Below are 17,067 nucleotides of genomic sequence, written 5' to 3'. Positions count from 1 at the left end.
TTGTTGAAAGAAGCTATAATGAATTTTAAACCTATTACTCATATTGATTGCATTTTTTTAAATTCAGGAAGTCAGTCCTATAGAACATTAGAGGAAGTAGCAAACAATGGAGACAAGAACTGAGAATCACCTTCTGAAGCCATTTAGACTTCCCTGCTCTATAGGTGTCTGCTTCTCTTGATCTTACGGAAATGTTCCATGGAAATGGCTTGCATTGCTGCTCCTCAGCTCTGTATCCAGCTGTTCCCGGCCACATGGTCTTTGTGGGCTCTCTACCCAGACATTTTCTCATGGGCTCTTACATAGCACCATGAGAAGATAATGTCAGGCATGCTCTAAAGAGAGAAAATGGTATCTTTAGACACACCCTCACCTGATTCTTGTCAGTGTGATTGACAGTCTTATAGTATTGGTTTTCCAGTGACTGATGACACTTAGGTATGCTCCTTGTCACACGTTTATTCCACTATTAAAAAGACAGTCACACTTCTCTGTGGATATACTCATAAGTATTCAGAGTACAGTGGAAGATTATACTTATTCAGGAAAGTGGAAATGATACGCTTTCTCATAAGATCTACAGTCTCACCAGCCACAGATCATTGCCTAAGCATACAGTGTAAGATTTGTATTACCTTCTATGGGGCCTTACCAGCCAATCAGATTGTTATTAGTTAATTCTCATGATCTGAGGTCCATGATTTCACCTTTCCGAGTATTTTGTGATGGTCATGGTTGTGTTTCATGGGTGTTAGAACTACACAGGTCTATTGATTGGTTTTTTCTCTTGGTAGCTTGCATAGCTCCTTCCAATACCATGAGGCCTAGGCTTCATGGAAGAGGCTTCTGATGAGATGTAGATTTAGACCTCCAGGCCCCAAGTCTTTGAAGCATGTAATGTCTTTAGCAGTAAGTTCTTACCGTCTTTATCTGGGAAGCAACCAAGGGCAAAAGCAGTAGCCTGTATTGTTTGGAAGATGTATTAGATTCCCTGCCTAATAACTCAAAGCAACTTTCCCATTCCTAGCATTGGTTTTTTGTTAGGCTATGGTTGTGGGAAGGGCAACATTGTAGCCACAATTAGCATAACTTAAATAACTAACCTATATAATACATATATACTACAGTATATGGACTATATACATCAGGATCCAGAGGCAATTGGCAAGAGTCCCCTGTGGAAAGTTTCTGCTTCTACACCCCCCCCCCCGGGTCCTTTTGTACTTTCCAAATGTTTATTCTTTGACCCTGAGCCAACTGTTATGAAACTCTCTTCTATACCATTATGACCTGAAATCATGAGAAAAAATAAACACATCCTTTATGCATTGCTTTAGACATGATGTTTTATAACATCAATAGAAAAGTAGCGATGATATATGACTAATTAAATCTATTGCCAAATTTTCTCAATATAATCTGTTATAAATATATTCCCCAAACCAAAGAGGAGATAATTTAGTCTATTTAAGATTTTGTAATATATATATATATATATATTTTTTTTTTCTAGGCTTACATTTATAGACCTGGTAGTCAGGGCGCTGAAGTTCACATGTTAAAGCATGCCTAGGTTACACAGAGAGTTCCAGAATAACCTCAGAAATAAAGTGTGAGACAGTATTAAAGAAAAGGAAAGTGCATTATATATAAACATATATATATGAACATTAATAATATAAATTGAAATCATTCAGAAATTTGCAAAGGCTAGGCGCTCTCCTTCTCCAGCACCGTGTCTGCCTGCATGCCACTGTGCTTCCTACCATGATGATAATGTACTAAACCTCTGCTCCTGTGAGCTAGTCCCCATTCAATGTCGCCTATGCTCAAGCTCCATCCAGCATGGAATCGAGTCTCCTCCTAGCTTCCTTAGGATCAAGATAAAGAACTCTCAGTTCCTCCAGTCCCATGTCTGTCTCTACACTGCCATGCTTACTATCATAATGTTAATGGACTAAATCTCTGAAACTTTAAGCCAGCACCAATTAAATGTTTGCCTTTAAAAAAAGATGCCTTGGTCATGGTGTGTTTTCACAGCAATGAGACCTAATAAGACAGGGTCATGGTGTCTCTTCCCATGTTGTCTTTAACTCCTATCTACTGTTATAAATAAAACCTGTATTTAAAAACAGATTTTAATGGACCCAACACAGTTACTCACATTTATACGATACTTCTCAATATTTCTCATGGAGAGAGTAAGTATGAAGAAGCAGAGACATCAGATCTAACACTAACAAAATACGAGATAAAGTCTCCCTTTTTCAGTTATCTTAGTGAGGCTGTTAGGGTGACAAATAGATACTGTGACCAAGGCAACTCTTATAAAGACAACATTTAATTGGAGCTGGCTTACAGGTTCAAAGTTTTAGTCCACTATTATCAAGACAGGAGCAAAGTGGCAGGAACATGGTGGCATCCAGGCAGGCATGGTACAGCTGGAGCCAAGAGTTCTACATCTTTGTCTGAAGGCTGCTAGCAGAATACTGGCTTTCAGGCTTCTTGGATGAGGGTCTTAAAACCCATGCCCACAGTGATACACATACTCCAAGAAGGTTCTAATAGTGTCACTCCCTGGACCAAACATATTCAAACTATGACATCAGTAGAATTTCTTTCAGAAGAAATCATTAATTTTATTCAACCACAAACACTATTTCTAAGTTGACTCTCAGACAACAGAAAGTAAAATGTAAATGTGTGAGTGAGATGTGTTTATCTGCTCATCTCTTTTTTGGGTGGATGACTGGTTATATATTTTTTTTCTAAGATTTCTTCTAATTCTCAAGCAAGAAGTACTGTGAAATTCCTCCAAATTTGATGGCACTTTGAATGAATAATAGTGTCTTACTTTGCCAATTTCTTCTTCCCTTTGATCTATTAAAATCTGAACATACAAGGAGTGCAGGCTTGTACAACCACTCTGGAAATCAGTCTGGCGGTTCCTCAGAAAACTGGACATAGTACTACCGGAGGATCCAGCAATACCTCTCCTGGGCACATATCCAGAAGATGCCCCAACAGGTAAGAAGGACACATGCTCCACTATGTTCATAGCAGCCTTATTTATAATAGCCAGAAGCTGGAAAGAACCTAGATGCCCCTCAACAGAGGAATGGATACAGAAAATGTGGTACATCTACACAATGGAGTACTACTCAGCTATTAAAAAGAATGAATTTATGAAATTCCTAGCCAAATGGATGGACCTGGAGGGCATCATCCTGAGTGAGGTAACACATTCACAAAGAAACTCACACAATATGTATTCACTCATAAGTGGATATTAGCCCCAAACCTAGGATACCCAAGATATAAGATATAATTTGCTAAACACATGAAACTCAAGGAGAATGAAGACTGAAGTGTGGACACTATGCCCCTCCTTAGATTTGGGAACAAAACACCCATGGAAGGAGTTACAGAGACGGAGTTTGGAGCTGAGATGAAAGGATGGACCATGTAGAGACTGCCATAGCCAGGGATCCACCCCATAATCAGCATCCAAACGCTGACACCATTGCATACACTAGCAAGATTTTATTGAAAGGACGCAGATGTAGCTGTCTCTTGTGAGACTATGCCGGGGCCCAGCAAACACAGAAGTGGATGCTCACAGTCAGCTAATGGATGGATCATAGGGCTCCCAATGGAGGAGCTAGAGAAAGTAGCCAAGGAGCTAAAGGGATCTGCAACCCTATAGGTGGAACAACATTATGAACTAACCAGTACCCCTTGGAGCTCATGTCTCTAGCTGCATATATATCAAAAGATGGCCTAGTCGGCCATCACTGGAAAGAGAGGCCCATTGGACTTGCAAACTTTATATGCCCCAGTACAGGGGAATACCAGGGCCAAAAAGGGGGAGTGGGTGGGCAGGGGAGTGGGGGTGGGTGGATATGGGGGACTTTTGGTATAGCATTGGAAATGTAAATGAGTTAAATACCTAATAAAAAAATGGAAAAAAAAAAGCTGAAAAAAAAAAATTTAGCCAAAGAGAAAAAGCCATAACCAGCAAAGAAATTATGTTTCTGAATACTTTGCTTATATCAGAATATTAATAAGTTCCTCAGCACACATGTCATTTTGGAAGTGTAATATGATTGTGTCACCCAGAACAAAGATAAATAAAATGACACATTGGCTAAGACAAGTTCCCCTGAGCATGTTTTTCTTCTAATGTTTAATTTTAGTTATGTCCATTTTATCTCATAAAACAAAAGGAGAAAAACAAGCTTCCTGGGTCCACCTCTGATCCTCATCCATCAATATATCCCATAGTTCCACTCCAATTGAAATATTGTTTTCCATCAGCTCATATGAAAGAGGACAGTGTTTATTTCCTATTAATTATTAAATGCAGAGTAAATAAGTGATTTTTTTTGCCATTACTAAAGCCTTTCATGATACTTGACATTTGTCTCACAGATTCATTTCCTCTTCTTTTACACCTTGTTTTTCTTTAGAGACTCATTGGATATATAAAATGTGTTTAATAAATGGTTGGCATGTTGGCATTAGCAGCAGCAGCAGCAGCAGCAGTAGTAGTAGTAATAGTAATAGCATTAGTAATAGTAATAGTAATAATATTAGAAGCAATAGTCATGGTAGTGATAGTAGTGGTAGTAGTAGTAATAGTAGAAGTAGAAGTGATAGTAGTAGTAGTAGTAGCAGTAGCAGAAGCAGTAGTAGTAGTAGTAGTGATCAACTGTTTTTGTTGGTATGAAGCTGATCTTAAACAGCTTCTTCAACAAGAGCCAATGAGAGCAAAATGATAAACCTGCATGTGTGTTTTTCTTAGTCTTCAAAATTCATGGGGAATTCAATTCCATCTAGATTCTCTTGCTTTTTAGTTTACTTAGAGTTTGATGTCTTCATTTATTTCTTCCCTTCCCTTTCCCTCTCTTCCTTTCCCTGCACCCCCCTTGTCCTTTCTCTGTAAATCTTGTCTTCTACTAGAGTATCCACTTTCAGTGGTGTTATGTCTTCATCCCAGAACTTATGTCCACAGCTTTTACTTCTGTAATTATTTTCTGTTTGGCATGTGCTGTTGAAATTCTTTAATTAATTTAAAATTCTTCAACTAAGATTTCTGAGTTTCACCAGAGGGCCTGACATGTTGTTTCTGGCTGTCTATTTAGCTTATTGAAAGGTAGAATTATGTCCAGTTTACCCAGCCTCAAGGTTGCTCTGAGATTATCTCATATAGAAGCAATCTGAACATTCTTCTTTTCGGTGTGAGCTCTATTTTGCCATTTTTGGTTTTATTTTTTCCTAATTTTCTCAATTCCTAGAATTGCACAGCTGCCATTCTCCGGCGACCCTAGTTGCTAAGATTTTAGCACAACCATCCATACTATGGACCTAATGGGATTCTGTTTTCATCAGGTTTTCTTCTTGTAACTGATAGATCAAAGTTTAATGAGGTGAGAAACAGCCTGGGCATTAGTGACGGTAGTTGGAAAAATCACTACTGAGAACTTAATACTGAACTAGTAAGAACTGTAAAGATTTTAGTCTTTTACTCAGATAAACTTTGAAGCGGCAAGAATCTTACTGAATGTGACTGAGGAAGTCTTCCTGATACTTGCAGATGGAGAAAGCCTTAGGCATCAAGTAGGCATCACAACCCTCTAGCCTTCCGGCATGGTGATGTGCCTGCTTGCTCAACCATTAGATGTTACTGAGATGGGATTCTTTATCATGTACTTTTCCTTCCAGCCAATGAGCCACTTTTGTCACATTGTAAAGATAAACTTCCAGAAGTGAGATGAGACATGGACACTATCTGTGTTAAAAGAAAACCTGTGTGAACTTCCTGCCCCAGTGTGATGTTTATGCTCTTTTTCAGTCCTAGTATAAAGGAATTGCTCTGTAGGTTTACCTTTGCTCTGTTCATGTGTTTCTTTGTGAAACATTGAGTGTATTTTTATTTTCTAACACATTCATGTGTGTTCTTTTGCACATTGAGAAAAACAGGGCTGTCTTTGTGCTTATGGGTCTAGTATTATCCTTCAGAGCCTGGTGGGGTGAGCAGTGGCTATACAACTAAATACAGTGGTTACTCATATCCCAGAGTCTATCAACAGACAATAGTTCAGATGCAAATGGTGGAGCCCATGAGCTCACACCACTTCCTCCCCTTACTGTTTATAGACCTAGTCTTATATGAGTCCAATACAGGTGACTTTACTGGTTGAGCATTAGTAATTGCAATCATTATATTGGGTATGGCTAAGGTGTTCTGAAGCGCCTTCTCTTGTAGCTCTCATATACTTCTTCCACCGTGTGCTGTTAATATTAGAGGGGCATTATATATGTTATATTCATATTTGTCTTTCTCTTATCTTCTACACACGTCTCAGTTTTTATTCTATTCTTATGATAAAACACCAAGACCAAAAGAGTTAAAAAGGGTTGATTTCAACTTGCAGGTGTAGCACATCATAGAGAAGTCAAGACAGTCAGAAATAAACCCAGGGGCAGGAACTAGGGTAGAACTAATGGAGAAAAGCTTCGTATTGGCTTGTTCTTCATAGATTAATGAGTTTGTTCCCTTTGCAACACAGGAAAATTCACTCAGGGATGATAACACCTATAGTGGGCTCAACCCGCCCACATCAATCATTAATCAAGGATATGCCCCACAGGCTTGTCTACAGACAATTATGGTAGAGAAGGCTTCTTAACCGAACTCCTACTGTCCAAATAACTTTATTTATGTAATGTTGGATAAAATATAACCAACAGAGCCAATGAACGATGTTTTACTTCGATAAGTTTCGAATACATAAAGCTTTTTGTTTTTTTGAAGAAAGTTAAAGAAAAGCTTTTCCTAAATTTGGGCAGTTTGAGGAAAGAAAGATAGCTCAATGTTTCAGGTTCAGAACATTTTCTCGTTTTTCCAGTGGACTCAAGGTATGTTTCCAGCACACAGGTGGTGGTGTACAACCATTCATAATTCCAGATACAAGATATCCAATGTCTTCTTCTAACCTCTCTGCACACCAGACATGAGTGCAAGTAATACACACACACACTTACATTTCTTTGTTAGAAAGACCTCTCCAAAGTCCATTAATTGCACTAGACTCTGAAGTACATACAAAGTGAGACTCAATTGTGTACAAAAATAATTTAGAGCTACATCAGATGGATGATAACATATTTTCTTTTAAGATGGATCACATTGATAGTGAAATAAAATGATTTGTCTCTAAATCTGTGTCCCAATACTGAAGCGGTCCCTCCATGCATTCACCCTACTTTGAATTTATACAAGGAAATGGACAACAATATTAGTGATATTAAACACATATAAACCAAATAAAGTTTTAAAATGTGCTTACAGATTTTCTGCTTGTCTTTTGGACAATCTTTATAAGTAGCAACTCACTGGTGTACACCTGGCAGGAAGATTCCACTTGAGTTTGCTTCCCAAGACCATCTGGTAATTATTGTTACTTCTTTAGATTGGTAGAAGATTCTTTTTATAATATGTGTAAAATGAAGCTGTACTTGAGAGTTAGCTGTTAGGAAAACTAGACAGACTGCAGCTACCCCATTTTTTTTGTTGTTGTTTTTTTCTTTCTCCTAATATCTACATTTGGATAAATGTGAACATTCAAATAGTGGGTGTGTATGCACCTCTGTGTGAGATGTTAAGGCCAACTTTGTTCTGCAGATAGGTTGTTCTAAAATTTCTCAGTGATCTATGCTCAAACAATTGTTTCCTTTCTAAGGGTAAGAAGTGAGGATGTTACAGCTAGCAGCCATGTTCCTTTGGGGAATGTATAAAAGAGTCTCTGTTGAAGGGCTTTTGCATCTCATTATCAGGCATTATATTAAAGTCGTTCTTTTTAGTGGAATAAAAGGAGCTTTTTATCCTGTGACTATCTGAAGCTCTACACTGTTCATTAAAAAGGCTGAACAGAGAGGTCTCACATCATTTTGGCATTAGATGAGTCTTTAAGGAAATTATTAGAGTCATCTTTGTTGCTGGTCTCATCTCCTGTCCTTAATCTCTTCTCGTGGCTGTGTACAGATTCATCTAAGGAGAGCAAGCATATTCGATGATCGCTACAAAGAAGAGTGGTCTCTCCGCCTACCACCAGTTAATAACCAGTCATGAGTAAGGCAATGTGGAAGGGTGAATTGGATTAATTCCTTTTCATTTCTAAAAGAAGCAAGTGCATTTAGGCAGGGGTGGGGGAGTACTTGGCAGAGGCCCAGAAACACAAATTAAGAGAACAGAAACAAAATGAACAATACAAAAAATAAACAAACAAGCAAACCACCACCACCAACAACAAAATAACAACAAAAGCCAAACCAACTGAAACCATGGCCAGTTGCAATTGACCTTCTAATCTAGTCTTGGCAGTGATAAGGGCAGGGTGTTGGGAAATCTGAGGGATCAGAATTAAACTCATTGCACAGAGCAAGCAAGTTATTCTTCTTTATTCTCTACATAGAGACATGTTCTTAATAGAGTTGAAACTAACAAACCATTTTCAGAACCATCAAAAGATGAATACTCAAATTCAATGTTACACCTGTGGAACAGTATCTGTAGCCCTTTCCCCATGACTTCAATAGGATCAAGATCAATGCAAATAAATGTAGCTGAAAATATTTTTTTCTTATAATTAACATTGCATCTGCCAAAAATCCCACCTGGGACGTTTTAAACATGTAAAAACACATGGAACATTCTCATGTTGATGGTAAAAATAATCTGAAAGCTCAAATTATGAAATTCAGAGAATATAGAAGCATGGGTTCTTGAACTGGAGACAACCTGACCCAAAGTAGCTTGTTTATGATGACCTGTGACCGTTGTTCACCCAGAACCCCAAATCTCATGCCTCTGAGCTTTGCTATTTTATAGATATGTATAGCAAAATCGCATGCTCTAAGCACAAGTGAGTATCAAAGACTGATGGTCCCCTTATTTACTGACCAACACTCTACTTAATCTTTCTAGGTAAGTTGAATCATCTACATAATAGATACGATAGCTACTCCTTACCATATTCTAAAAGGGAGATGAGTAGCACTCAGAATAGAATCTTACACATTTGAATATCTTATAAATTAGAACTGTGATGTGATAAAGTCTCAAGGAATCTTATTATTTCATATTTATGTTAAAGTATAAATACATATAACTACATTTGTACATATGTATGTATATATATTTTGTATATATGCATATATTGTATATATAAATATATATTTCTTTGGTACACATGTATACATATATACTTATACACACACATCTGTACACATATGTACATATACACACATACATATTCATATGTACATACATACATTTGTATATACACATATACATATATGCACACACCCATATGTATATATTATAAAGTAAAACCACTCAGACTGGCAATACTCCCTACAAGAACCACAGACCAGTAAAAATCCCAGTACCACACATAAGAAACCTCCTTTTCAAGTATAGGTCAACAGAAGTATTTCCAAGTTTCTGCCTAAATTATATGGATTATAGATGTACCTTTGTGTGACTTTCAGGGATCGAAGACACCCTGCTTCTCAAGACACAGAACATTTAGGGCCCAGGACTAAGATGATTTGAGTAGAATGTCTCCTGTTTATGTTCCTTCATGTTCCTAGAAAACACTATACAAGATATAAAGTGAGGGAAGCAAAAAACTAGATTTCTACCAATCTGAAAATCTGCATATCACAACAATTGCCAGCATGGCAAGATATTCATAAAATAATCACACGCAGATATTGATAGCAATAAACAGCTGTATAATTGGACTGAAGGCTCATTTAGATCTACTCTTAATAATGACTCTAAAACCTTGGATTTGACATAAGTAATTCACATATACCATAACCCATTTCTACTCTGAGGTTCACTCTAGGATGCTGTCACAATTTGTGTGATAAGAAAACAAAATGATTTTATGGAATATGATTTGCTTGTATGGCTAAATGTTGTGAAGAAAAGGTACACAGTTATCCCAAATCCAAAGCTCTCAGGCAAGGAAGCTCAGTATGCACACACACCAAATGTACCCCCAAAAGGATAAAATCATTGCTATTCCTTTGTCCAGTTTTGTCTTCATTACATTATTTTTGTTTACTATTTTATTCTATATGAAAATGGTGATATTCGTGTAGGTAGGCACTTATTTTTTGTGGTTTTGTTTGTTTTTGTTTTTTCTAATGGATGGCCAAGGTAAACATCATCACTCTACTGCAACCTAGTCTTTTCTGGGGCTTTCCTACATAAGCCCTATTGCCTTTCATGATATTAGGCAGCCATGACCAAGATCCAGTTAGAAATATCATATAAGTTCTGCTTTTCTTGAACCTGCCATATGAATCACCAATGGCAAGCATTTTAGTACCTTCCTTTGTTCTATGCTCCCTACCCAGGGATGGCACCACCCACAAGGGGCTAAGCCCTCCCCTATTTTTCACTAATTGAAAAATGGCTTACAGCTGAATTTCTTGAAGACATTTCCTCAACTGAGGCTCCTTTCTCTCTGATGACTCTAGCTTGTATCAAGTTGACACATAAAACCAGCCAGTACAGCCTGGCGTGGTGGCACACGCCTTTAATCCCAGCACTTGGGAGGCAGAGGCAGGCGAATTTCTGAGTTTGAGGCCAGCCTGGTCTACAGAGTGAGTTCCAGGACAGCCAGGGCTACACAGAGAAACCCTGTCTCAAAAAACAAAAAACAAACAAAAACAAAAACAAAACAAAACAAAACAAAACACCAGCCAGTACAATGCATAAATGTTTTGCCGGTCTGTATGTACATGCACAAAGAACTATATGCCTGATGCCTATGGAGGTCAAAAGTGGGCATGAGATGCCCTGGAAATGGAGTAACAGGCAGTTGTGAGCCACCATATTGATGCTGGGTAACAAATCTGGTTCTTCTGAAACAGCAGCCAGTGCTCTTAACAACTGAGCCATCTTGCAAGCCTGAGATTTTGATACACTTAGATTTGACCTTAGTACAAGGAGATAGGAATGGATCAATTCGCATTCTTCTACATGATAACCGCCATTGTACCAGAAGTGGATGATCACAGTCAGCTATTGGATGGATCACAGGGCCCCCAATGGAGGAGCTATAGAAAGTACCCAAGGAGCTGAAGGGGTCTGCAACCCTATAGGTGGAACAACAATATGAACTAACCAGTACCCCCCAGAGCTTGTGTCTCTAGCTGCATATGTAGCAGAATATGGGCTAGTCGGCCATCATTGAGAAGAGAGACCCCTTGGTCCTACAAACTTTATATGCCCTAGTACAGGGAAATACCAGGGCCAAGAAGTGGGAGTGGCTAGGTAGGGGAGCAGTGGTAGGGGGTGGATATAGGGGAATTTCAGGGTAGCATTTGAAATGTAAATGAGGAAAATACCTAATAAAAATTGGAAAAAGAAAAAAGATACCAATTTTTTTATTAGATATTTTCTTCATTTATATTTCAAATGCTATCACCTTTCCTAGTCACCTCTCTGAAAGTCCCCTATACCCTCCCCAGAACTTCAAGTCTCTGAAGAAAGAAATCAAAGAAGAACTCAGAAGATGGAAAGATCTTCCATGCTCATGGATTGGCAGGATTAAAAAAATGGTTATCTTGACCAAAGCAATCTACAGATTCAATGCAGTCCCCATCAAAATTCCAACTCAATTCTTCACAGAGTTAGAAAGGGCAATTTGCAATTTCATCTGAAATAACAAAAAACCTAGGATAACAAAAACTATTCTCAACAATAAAAGAACCTCTGGTGGAATCACCATCCCTGACCTCAAGTTGTACTATAGAGCAATTGCGATTTTTTTCATACTTAAGTTTTGTATTACCTTCTTTGAGTGTGTGAGCACATGGATGTGTGTGTGTGTGTGTGTGTGTGTGTGTGTGTGTGTGTGTGAAATGCCCATGCTCTGGGTCAAGTGGCAGTTCAGAAGACAAGTTGTAGGAGCAAGTTCTCACAGTCTTGGAAATAGAACTCAGGTCATCAGGATTGGTGCAGGTACCTTTATACTCAGAGCCATTTTGTTGGCCCCTCTTCAACACTTTCCTAATAGCTTTGTATAAATATTTATAGCTATTTAACAGTGTAAAACATGCTTCTTGAATTTCACAAACCTGTAAATAGCATCTGTGTGTTAGTCATTTCTGAGTGGGTCAAACTATACATGACCAATTCAACTTTATTCTTTACTCAAACATAGTTCTTTGTGGTTTTATTCTTTAGATTATGTTCAGAAAGATATTCTACACCTCATGATCATAATAATACAGGCTATTTACTTTTTAAAGTGCATTTTTCAAATTAAACTTTCAGTTATATCTTGAAATCTCAATTTTTTTCCCATTACCCCACTTAACATTGATTTTGACCTTTTCTTTCCATCAACACCTTGGAACACATTTTTTTTTCTGGGAGCAATGTTTCTCTTTCCTCTGCATTCTGAGAGTAAAAACAGACCAAATTGTTACTTAGACTCACTAATTAGGTGACATCCTGAGAGGCTCAGTTCATGAGAGGCATGTCCAGTATTGGTAGAGAGAGCAGGAGACTGTTCTAATCAGTCTCAGAACAGCGGTTAGCAGCAGGTGCCTGAAGACTGGATGGCTCTTTTGCTGGTTTCTACATCAGATGTATCTGTGCTCCTTGCGTTCTGGAAGTGTGGCTTGGAGTAGAGCACCCTTGGAATCTTCTTGTTCTCTACATAGTCCTAAAATTTGTTTTAATAATGGCTTCAATCCTCATTATCTTAAATGTGGACTTCTAATGTCTACAGTGAATTGTTCTTTTCTGGATGCTCCCTTAAATTGCTGGCCACTTAAGGAATTACTCTGGTCACTTAAGGAAACTCTTTGCCCAATGTCCCTCAAATAATTTCTTCCATTTTACACACTCTAGTGAAAATAAGTTAGGACACTTTTGCTTCAAGATTGTCCTATAGATCCTTTATCTCTATGCACAGATTACAATTTCATTCCAGCTCCAACGTCGGTGAGAACTCTCAGTGAAGGCTTTCTTTTTTAATAAAGACAATGCCTGTAAAGTACCCACATGGTGCTGTCTGCTTTACTTTCCTATAACCTGCCCTGGTCTATCTCGACCTTAGACGGATTTTGCAGTGTATGCTAACTGCAGATAGATCTCCTTCAGTCTCTGTTATTACTGGGACCTCACTATCCAAACCCTTATTCAACTTCAGGTTCCTCTATATTGTATGTTCAGCCTTGCAGGCTTTAATAGCTACAGTCCAATGATAAGCATGCTAATGAAAACCAGACTTCTCATATTTTCCTAATTAGTCAAATCTTCCATTAAATTTAACTTGATTAGTGTGTACATTGCGCATCTCATACTTGAGTAAATTATATTTTTTCTCTGAATAATTGATTAAAATCTGGTATCCCTCACCTCATCTAGACTTAAAAGTGTGTGCATGCAAGGGCTGTTTCTGCATTGACTTGAGTTGTCAACATCCCAAACTGATGTACTAACTGGAGTATGGGAGGGCGGAGTTGGTTAGTTTTGATATTGTTCTTAGAGTTTATATTGTAATCAGGTACTCTACTTCAGTACCAGCATCAGCATCTACTAACTTATGAAGAGAAGCCTTTGAATATATTTTAGCTCATTGTAGGCCAAGCCTGAGTTTTTTCTAAGTTTCTTTATTCTTTTCATTGGCTATTCTTGTACAGCCTTGCCCTTACCAAAGTTATTCAGCCTAGACGATGCTAAAATGGTTAACCTGCCTTGTTCTATCTTTTTGTGGAAACCCAGTAAGGCCACAAGTGTTAACAAACCACATCCTGCCAAGTCAAGTTTCCATTTCTTTATGTTTTCTTCCTGTGGCATTTTGACTTTATAAATCTACAAGTCAATATATATGGCTAGAATAGCATCCATCCCTAAATATTATAAAGTTATTTCTTCAGTATACAGTCTAAGGAAAACTGAGGTGCTATTTATGGCACTAAGGAAATTAGGAAAAGGACAGGCCTGGAGACCGAACATCATTTCAAGCTTGGCTTTTAGATAATATTTGGGGCCAGGGAATATCTCAGTGGTGGAAAGCACTTTGTACACATGAAAGCCCTTCGTGTGACACCCCCAATCAAAGCTACCACCACAAAGCAGAACAGAAACCTTCATTGTTAACCAGGCTTGAGGACATAATACACATGCATTTATCATACCTGGGAAACTGAAGCAGGAAACAGGAGGTTGAGGCTTGCCAGAAACTCAAATTCAAATAGAACTCAAAAGAATTCTTGTAACACAAAACAAAATTTAAAAAAAAAATCAATACTGTGAGTGGGTAATTTCTTTTTTTATTAAATATTTTCTTCATTTACATTTCAAATGCTATCCCCTTTCCTAGTGTCCTCTCCAAAAGTCCCCTATACCCTCCTCCCTGCCCCCCCCCCTGCCCTGCTTCCCAAACTACCCACTCCTACTTCCTAGCCCTGGCATTCCCCTGTACTGGTGTGAGAGACCAAACTGTGGGAAACTAAGTCCTGCCAGTAACTCTCACCCTAAAGATCCGGCTGACACTTTGAAGGGAATTATGTCACCCCCTCCTTCATTGCCTCCACCTGGCGCCTGAGACTGCCAGCTTCACTCCCTCCTTCACTTGGCGCCTAGAACTGCGTAGATTAAGGCAGCTTCACCTCCTCCTCCATGTCTCCATTTGGTGCCCAGGACTGTTTCAGGGCCGACATTCCAAGATAAGCTGCAAGAAGCCTGTAATCAGCATCCGCCCCAGATGTCCATCCCTTTCTCTGTATTTTATTATGTCCCTTCGACCCCTTCCTATTTTCTCTCACTGTGTGCTTATAATCAGGCTCTTAGCCTTCATTAAACAGACCTTGACAACTCTTTGCTTGGTCTCGCTCCCCTTTCCCTGCCCGCTTCTCTTGCAGGCCTTGGTCCTCCTTGACCCACAGAATAACTAGGTCCTGCTGGACGGGACATACTGGGACATATGAACTTTGCAATGTACTAGCAAGGATCTTACCTCCCCATTTCCTACACGGGCATTAGAATTACAATGCACATAAGCTGTTTATATGTATTCCTGCAACAGTGTGATTATCTCAGTAAAAATGCAAAAGCACATAAATAAGATATAATCTTATGCAGAAGGAGTTGCTGGAATCAGCTTTTTCCACCTAACCTATTTTCTCCCTACTTCTGCAGTTATGCCATTAAAGTTACTACCACAGCTGTGTAAGATATTGTCTTATACTTGCCATAGAGCCACATTTACTTTTGATTTTAAAACGTGATCTGAAACATTTGCAGCTTTATAACAATTTTTGTGACATTTAATATTTGAGGTTTTAATATAATTATATCCTTTCTTCCTCCCAAATACTTGCTTATGTCTCCTTACTCTCTTTTAAATTCACATCCTCCTTTTTCATTAATTACTGGTATGTATGTGTGTCGGTGTGCATGTGTGTGATTTCTAATAACATAACTAAAATTTTTACAACAAATATTTTATTTTTAAAATGTCCATTAAACTGTGAGTTATCAGAAAAAAAGTATTTTTTTCTGATTTCCATGAACATTTGGAGCATGTTTCTTTTTTTTTTTTTTTTTTTTTTTTTTGGTGTTCTTATTTTTGTTCTTTTGTTTTGTTTTTTTGTTTGTTTGTTTTGTTTTGTTTTTTGCATAGCTACAAAATGATCTTCACTTTAGGATTTTTTTTTCTTTCATGTGTGTCTCTGGATACATGAAGTAAACAATGTGTTTGTCTTACATTTTAAACATTTTAAAGGTCTTTTGGCAATCATAAGCTATGCAGCATTTATTTCACTTTCGAAAACTACTCTGTATTTAAAATTTATGGTGCCTATGAAATTATGAGCTCTGAAATATTTTAAATATAAAAAACCATAAACTTTAGCAAACTCTGAGCATTTTGTACTGACATTTTCATTATCCTCTAGAGACCCATCTTCTATATCAACAGCAAGTTTTGCCTGAAACATTCCTAGTCTTCTTTCTTGTCAACATATAGATTTTACCTTTAAACTCAGACACTGTTGGAAAACTTTAGCAGACATGTGATTCCATAGTTAGCTTCCGTGAGATTCTAAGTGGGTTTTCTATTTCATTCACAAGTCAGTTTGCATTGTGCATCAAGTAAGATGGATAATTGCATGTGGATGCAACAGACCATTGAAAGGATATAAACTTACATGAGACCTTAAGTGATTTTCCTCATTGTAACATTAATCCTTCCCAAGGATGCAGAGTATATAAATGGTGTGCATTGTTGTTGGTTTCTTCCACAATATATACATTATATATATATATATATATGTATGTATGTATGTATGTATGTATGTATCCACAAACTTGGCAGCTTAAACACATGGACTACTATTGAACCTCAGTGTTCTGTCACTAACAGACATCTCAGTACATTTCACTGGGCTGGGTCCTTTGCTGAGAGGCTCAGGATACCAAAAGAGGATGAGGGCAGGAAGGTGCTTCTCCTATGTCCTTGAGAGGATTCTGTTTTCTCCTTGTGTATTCTCTCAGCACAGTGAAGTCCTTGCTGATAGAAGACCTAGATCCTGGTTTCTTTCTGTACATCAATGTGATCATATTATGCCCATTGAATCAGACAGGATGCTCTTTTCATTTTAAGGCTGATTCCTTTATAACCACTGAAAAGTCTTTTTGTTGTTGTTGTTGTTGTTGTTGTTGTTGTTGTTATTTCAAAGCAATATAGTCATCATTACAAATAAGGTAAGGAACGGGCATATGGAAGTCATTATGCTTACAACAGAGTAGAGGTCTGGCAGTACAGGATGGATCTGCAGTTACTGTCCACTCCCTCATTTCACCCATTATTCATACTTTCTTTACTCTTTAGTGACTCATAATAATTTCAGTGACCTCATATCTATATAAAAGATGATAGTATTTTTTTAAAAAATACTTTTCTTTCAATCAAGTTTTGCAATGTTTCCAACTGCAGACTCAGATTCATTTTTTTCAGAGTACAGCTG

Source organism: Mus musculus, chromosome 18 (assembly GCF_000001635.26).
Source record: "Mus musculus strain C57BL/6J chromosome 18, GRCm38.p6 C57BL/6J".
NCBI classification, from domain to species: Eukaryota; Metazoa; Chordata; class Mammalia; order Rodentia; family Muridae; genus Mus; species Mus musculus.
The sequence above is the reverse complement of the archived record's forward strand: the minus strand, read 5'-3'. Positions refer to the sequence as shown.